Source organism: Amblyomma maculatum, chromosome 2 (genome assembly GCF_055883805.1).
Source record: "Amblyomma maculatum isolate TAMU_Amacu chromosome 2, ASM5588380v1, whole genome shotgun sequence".
Taxonomy (NCBI): domain Eukaryota; kingdom Metazoa; phylum Arthropoda; class Arachnida; order Ixodida; family Ixodidae; genus Amblyomma; species Amblyomma maculatum.
In genome coordinates, this window is record NC_139345.1 from 18,851,434 (window position 1) to 18,859,044 (window position 7,611).

Sequence of the window (7,611 nt, forward strand, 5' to 3'; positions counted from 1 at the left end):
ATAGAACACCATATACTTTCGTTATTTTTTTTTTTTCTTATATATCCGAGTTCTCTCTGATCTACCTCATAAACACAAAGGGAGAGACGACACCTTAACATTGTGTGCGTTATGGCTTTTCCTTTTTTTTTTTTTTTTTCATCTACTTCACAAAGGAGGCGATGGCTTCACCTTTTCGTTTCTTTTCCTCTAACCCTCTAAACACTTATTTCTTTTGAGACATGTAGTACATGCATCTTAAACCTTTTCTGTTGCCTATCAGTTGGCCGACCTTCTTATGTGCCATGTGCTACTTGGTAAACAACAATTTGCCACGCGAGCTTTTCGCCTGCAGCAATGATCAGCGAAGGCGGATCTGAATTCGCGCGTCGCCTCGATCGGGTTCAAAATTCATTCGCGACCCCTTACTTCAGGCAAGACGTTTTTCGCTATCGCACCAAAATGAAATGGTGGATACTCAAGCTGCTAAATACGAATCACTTGATGGCTACCTTTTAGTGAAAGGTGTACAAGTAAGCAATACAAAATTGAAGCAATAAAAGCTCATAAGCAAGCACGTACGTTAAAATCCATGTAGATGGATTTTGATGTCACCTTGAAGGGTGGAGGCATTCTTTGAAATGGTCCGCTTCAGTGCTTCAGTCAGCTGCACGTGCGGCGTCGAGTTTCGAGTCGACTTCAATTTTTCTCGGCCGCAAGATAAGGAAGACATGACGGAGCGTTGCGTGTCTGCGTGCACTAATCACTCCCGAAATGGGTGCACAGTGTTCGCGTTTTCTAGAGATAGAAAAAGGAGGCGCTTTTGTGGACTATAAATGTGAAACAATGCAAGTGGCAACCGGCTAACGATTACGCTGTGTAAGGTACTATATATAATATTCCCTATTTAATTTCCTTTCGGTCTGTACGTTACTATTTTGTATGCGTTTATTTTCATTTCACACATGATACGGCCGGGGTACTATCGTTTATCGTAGTTTGTTGCGCTGGAAATGCTTTCCTAAAGGTACACTTCAGGACGCATATAGATATGGGCATATATGGGAGCATAAATCGCATATATTAAGCGATACCTACAACTGGTTCAGTCGAAAAGGCGATAGTAGTCTATTATTATTATTATTATTATTATTATTATTATTATTATTATTATTATTATTATTATTATTATTATTATTATTATTATTATTATTATTATTATTATTATTATTATTATTACGCAAGCTTGCTTTAAGGCATATTATAAAAACCCATGTAAATTATTTTTCGTAAGGAACCGGAGAAGGCTCCTGCTCTTATCGTTGTCGGTGCGCCATTTTTCCCTTGCTGCGGTTAGTCTCACTACCTGCAGAACCTGTGTCCTTGTTGCCGTTGTCCATGCACAAGTCCACAGCAGGTGGCGAACACTCACTTCTGCAGCTGCCAGCTGGTGTGGAACACTTCGGGCACGTGGTGGGTACGATGTCTTCTTGAGATATTCCATTCGGCATGTTACCGACGGGGTAAGGGCCGCCCCAGCTCTTATCCTTCTAAGGGAAACCTCCTCCAATCTCGTTCAGTTATTAGGGAGGGAAAATTACACAGGGGAATGGGGGCAGACGTACTTTTCCTTAAAGAGGATGCTAAGATGGGATCAGCGGAGCGGGCATCAAAAGGGGAAAAAATACCGGAAGCATACAAAAGGAACTTACACAGCATTTAAAAACGAAGCTTCCTTTTTCAAAAGAACAACCGACATTTCACTTACGCACTTATCAGTTCCTATAATCTATGGATAAATGACACCTCAAGAAACTCTCTTGCTAATTGCACTTTAGACCGACCAAGAACTTTTGTTTTCCCGAAGAGTGGACGGCATTTAATTGCAACTTAAACAATGTCTAGGCAGGTTGTTAGATTGGGACGATTTAAATGATGCAGCATGTTTAAGCGTTCATTAAGACATCGGCCAGTCTGCCTAATATAAACATTTTCAAAATTGGCCAAAGGGCGCTGCCATATTGGGGACTGGGCTGTGCTCATAGCACAGGAAAAAGCTGTGGATTCTCCCCCCGCCTGCTTCACAGCCCAGTCAAACCGGTTTCTCCCAGGGTCGTGAAAAAGTCTATACACGCGGCCACATCTCAGAGGGACTTTATACACACCTACTGTGGCCGCGTCTATATTGGTCAGACTGGCCGATGTCCTAATGAACGCTTAAGGGAACATGCTGCATCGTTTAAATCGTCGCAATCTAACAATCTGCCTAGACATTGTTTAAGTCGCAAATTCCGTCCACTGTTCGGGAAATTCTGTGGAATACTGCGCTACTTCATATACAGAGACAAATGGAAGACGACACACGAATGAAGCGCAGTTGGTTGATCATTCCACAGAATGATCAACCAACTGGCCCCCGTGTTTGCATTATTGTTCGGGAAAACAAAAGTTCTTGGTCGGTATAAAGTGCAATTAGCAAGAAAGCTTCTTGAGGCGTCATTTATCCATAGATTATGAACCGATAAGTGCGTAAGTGAAATGTCGGTTGTTCTTTTGAAAAAGGAAGCTTCGTTTTTAAATGCTGTGCAAGTTTCTTCCTATGCTTCCGGTATTTTTTCTTTATTTTTTTTGTTTTATCTGCCCTTGGGTGGCCCTAGATTATCGTGGTTCAGTTTGGATTATCTTTCCAGTCATGAAAATTAAGCGCTTTATAGAGCATGCGCACAAAGTTTTCCTCAAGTTAGTACATTATCCCCTTCCAATTTCAGTTGTAAGTTAGCGCTCGTCCTGTGTGCCTCTCTTGTCCTCGTCTGTTCCGCGCTAAGCCTCCAAGTAATCATGCCAACTAGCCCAGAACTTTACTTTGCCCTGGATGCGTATATTTGATTTTTTTTTTTTCCTTTTCTTATTGAGTGCGTGGATTTCCTGGCTTACACATAGTGTCTTTGTCACTTTATTCAGTTGTTTTATGACGGTTAAGGAGTCTGTATAGATGAGGGCTTCTGTTATGGAATCCATTTTATTTATGGCCTCCATAGCATCGCGGATTGCAGAGAGTTCCATCACAGGCGGGTGCGGATATTCTGAAACATATTCATTATGTATCTTTAGTTCACTGTGTGTTGGGCTATAGTAGTTGCTGTTCTACCGCCATTTTCTATAATTGATGAGTAGTAGTAGTCGGCACCGCATGTCGTAAATAATCGGGGGCTGCGTAATTAAAAGAATCGTATTATGGCAACTGTAGTGACTGATGATTGATTGGTGTGTGATAGGCCATGAAGAGTTAATGAAATCATCGTAATTAATAGATTAATTGATGAAATAAATAAACACAAAACGAATTTGGGGTTCAAAGTTGGCAAAATGCTCAGAACGAAAAGCGAGTGCTTTATGATGCTAATTAAAAAATAGTGCGCCAATTTATTGATAAAAAAAAGTGCCAAACTGCTCAGAATGGAAAGCCGATATTTCTTCAGTGATGCGTATCTGTGTACAAAAAAAAAAAAAAAAATTAAAGAAATATAAAAAAGTGAAAAAAAAAAATCGCGTATGAGATGCTATCGCGCCATTAAAAGCAGCGCCTATGTGTACCCCTGTTTCTTTAATGCGAATAGGTTTAAGTTGAACGACCTTGCTCTGAACAGAATACATGAAATACAAGCGTGCGTTGCAGTGCGCCGGGACCTTTATGCTCTAGCTCACTTGTAATATGTACCTATAAAGCAACAAATGTATCTGTTAATGAATAAATTGAATACGAAACCGAATCCTCATGGATCGTTATTACTCTGAAACATTTAGCCAAGTTCTAGAAAATAGGTTAGCGCCAAAGCTGCTCGACAAATTAATCAAGTTTAAGAATGCATTGGTTGGACACCAATATATGGCAGCGAAATACTTCGGCTGCTGAATTTCACTGCTGCTGGGGAAGAGGGGGGGGGGGGGGGGGGAGGATTTGTAGTTTTATGATTAGAGTGGCGGAATATGCAGTAGGTCGTGTTTTATACTGCTCGCAAAATTCCGGAGGCCAGAGCGCCTTACTACACCTTTACAGCAAATGCCCCTCCAGTTGGGTGCAGCTCTTAATGCTAATATTTCAAGCCTCATACTTTGCTCGCACGTGGCGAACAATTTGGCATGGCTGCTTCCCACTCTCCCTCAACAAAAGCCCTGACTTGGTCGAAATGCATCAATTACTTTATCGCGGCAAGGGGAAGACAGGAGACGTGACAATGTTCAGGCCGTATGTACCTCTTCTGTAGCTCCCTATTCTTGACCCTACAATCAGTCTGGCGGCCGTCGGGAAAGGTTTCAGCTATGCAAAGGAGCTAATTGGCAAATGTCCACGTTTGGAGTGCCACGTATGAGAGTAATTTCAAGACTCCATAAAACTCCGACTTTACATGAAAGAGCTTCGCAGAATAGGGTATAGTATTGAATATCATAAATATATTCGACATACCTCACTCTAGCGTCATTTGCGTGCGTGCTCTCAAAGAATAAACGCGATAGAATTCAGCCAGAGGCCCTTGGCTTCACAAAAATATATTTTGTAATTTGCATCATCTGCACTTAATTTATATTTATACGTGGCACTCCGTGTGCAATGCAGCTTAGTTTCGAGGAAGCGCGTGCAGCATCAGTAGTCTCAGTTCGGACTCCCTAAGCGCAATGAGAAAAGCGGGCAAAAATATTGGAGGCGCCCGTAGCAGACGACGCGGTTGTGTTTAGAGGGCGCGCGCATCTAGGCACCCTACAGCGGGTGATGCTACATTCACACCAAATCGGTCTAGGGGCGGGGCCTCTGCTTTTCACGTGACCAAAAACGTCATGGAGTCGTCAAAAAAAACACACACACACAAAAAAAAAGCTTTGCTCCGGCGCGGCGGCTGCGTGGAAAGCGTCGCCCGCCTGCTTCAACTTTTGAGCCATGACGGCCGCTTGTGTACCCTGCACTCGTTGTGGCAAGCCAGCAGCGGGCTAAAATTCCTTATGCTAGCATAAGCAGTCTTTCCAGCTATTTATTCACTTTTTTTTTTGCAAATCTTCGCCTAAAGAGCGCACGAATCTCGTTGAGTTTCACACTATAATATAGCTGCGGCAACAGGAATGTGAGTGATGATTAAACAAACTTACTATGTGCACTCGATGTGAGCTTAGAGATATTGTTCTTGAACGATACCTTTAATTGTGATCATTCGAACCGTGCATTTGCGGAGCTACGTCGATCATCAAAATTATAGGCTTATCGATCTATACGTACATATTACGCAACTTAATTATATGCTGCTAATAAAATGGCACATCCATTTTACTCTCGGGATCTTAATTTATTTCATTTTATACATATGTATATACGGTCCTATACCTAATACCCCTTGTCCGTTCTTATGCTGTGCTCATCATATTTTCTTCTAGCTGCAGCTCAGGTGTTTCATGCAGTCTTCAATACCATATCCTGGGGCGAGAAAAATGTTTTGCTTCCACTTAATTAACAATAATAATTAAACCGGTAAGAAAAAGAAATAAAGAAAATAAGCTAATTATAACAGTAATGTTTCCATGTCTCTCACAGCAGCATTCATGAAAGCTGCATTTTTATTATGCCTGCTCTCATTCGATCATACCGTTGTAATTTTAAAAAATTCAATTTTTTTAACTGGACAAAAATCTTTAACAGCTAGTTAAGCTCTTGAGGCTATTCTAGACCTAACTGGCTCTAGCTGGAACCAGCTGACTATTTTTCCATAAACTATACCCTAAATGGTGAAGATTTCTGCTTGATATAGTTAAAAAAAAAAAATCTCAGAACTGAAAGCATAACCCCATGCCCTTCATAAATTTAGCAGAACATACAGTACCTGTAGCTTTCACACCATGCATCAACTTTTATATGCAAGTAAAAGCAATCGATACATTCATTTTCTCGAAGACGGCATGATATGCAGGGAAGACTTCGAAGTGATTGAAAATTCAATTAAGTTTATTTATTATGCACATTATTTACATTGGAATGAACGCAATTTCATTACAAAGAAGAACAAAAAAACGAAGCCATGTGCAGGAATTAAAAGACAAACAGAGATGCACTATGCATGCAATAAAAAATACATGAGAAACATGCTTTTATTTCCAGATATATAGTCTGCACTGTCTGTACAAACCAGCTAAAGAAAGGATAATCTGCACACGACATACAGTGGGTGTGACTCAGATGTATGCATAGCAATAATGGCATAACATGGTAAACACTCTTTTTTTTTTTTTGAATTATTATGAGTGCTTTTCAATGCACACCATTGCCATCAGGTTGACCGTACCCACGGCAGGGCAAAGGCCTCTGCCATATACATCAGCTAATTAACCGTGTCTTGAGCCAGCTGCACCCGCCTAGTCCTCACAAACTTCCTGATCTCATTCACCCACCTTTCTGCCTCCCTCTGTGACGTTTGCCTGCTCTTGAAATGCAGTCAATTACCCTATAGCAACCATCGGCTAGCTTGCCTGAATATTAAATGCCCTGCCATGTCCATTTCTTCTTGGTTTCAACTAGAATATTAATAACTCACGTTTATTCCTGACCACTCTCTCTGCTCACTTACTGTCTCTTAGTGTTAAATGTATCGTTTTCTGTCTGCATTGTCTAAAAGTTATGTTGAAACCATTTTATTAGCCTTCTCATTGCTGCCCAATAGGCAGTACCAAAAAGATATAGCTGTCGGATATACTATTTACTTTTTGAGATATACTACTGGGCAGCTGCCATTCATGATCTGAGAGCTAGTACCTGCCAAATGTACTCCCAGTCAATTTTATTCTTCTAGTTATTTGACTGCCATCGAAGAGACAGGCTGTTGCTATACCTGTATTTATGACATATTTCCTAACCACTTCGAGGTCCTTGCTACCTATCGTAAACTCCTATTTGCTATCCTAGCCTGTTAAGTGTTACTTTCGTTTTCTCCATATAAAATTTTAGTCCTATTGCTCTTCCTTACCTGTCTAAATTCGTCCCCTGAGTTACTTTGCACCATTATCAATGAATCGCAGGTTACTGAGGCATCGTCCTATATCCGTCATTAAAAATTAAACAAAAATACCTGCTGAATTATTTGGTGCATGCGTCTCGTCCTCCCCTTTTGTCCGTGTGTAGATTGCGCTGTTCCCCCTTGCAATGAACCAACTAGCCCGCAACGTCTTGTTCAAGTTTATTTGGTGAAATGAGAAATAGGGCAAAACTTTGCCTTTCTAAGCCAATGATTGTAATGGTGTCATTTGTCGTGCAGGTGCCTTCGTTTAGGGAGAGGCTTCAGAGATTAACATTCCTTTACTGGTGAACTTTGTAAATGCAAGCCAGAACTCTCTGGCACAGAACTGGCTAGCCTTCTGAAAGCATAGTAAAAAAATAATTCATTTCGGAGTTAACTTCTTCGTCATGACAATGATAAAGAATTGAACTGCACTTTTCCTAACCTTCCACAATTTTTCTATGCATTTCTGAAGGCCCTGTAGGAACTGCTGGCTCAGACACTGCAACCTCAGAGGTTTCTGTTTATTCTTTCTTAACTGTTTATGGTCATGGAATGTTGACGCGGTCGATGCCCTCGCATCAAGCTCTGTTCGTTGTAC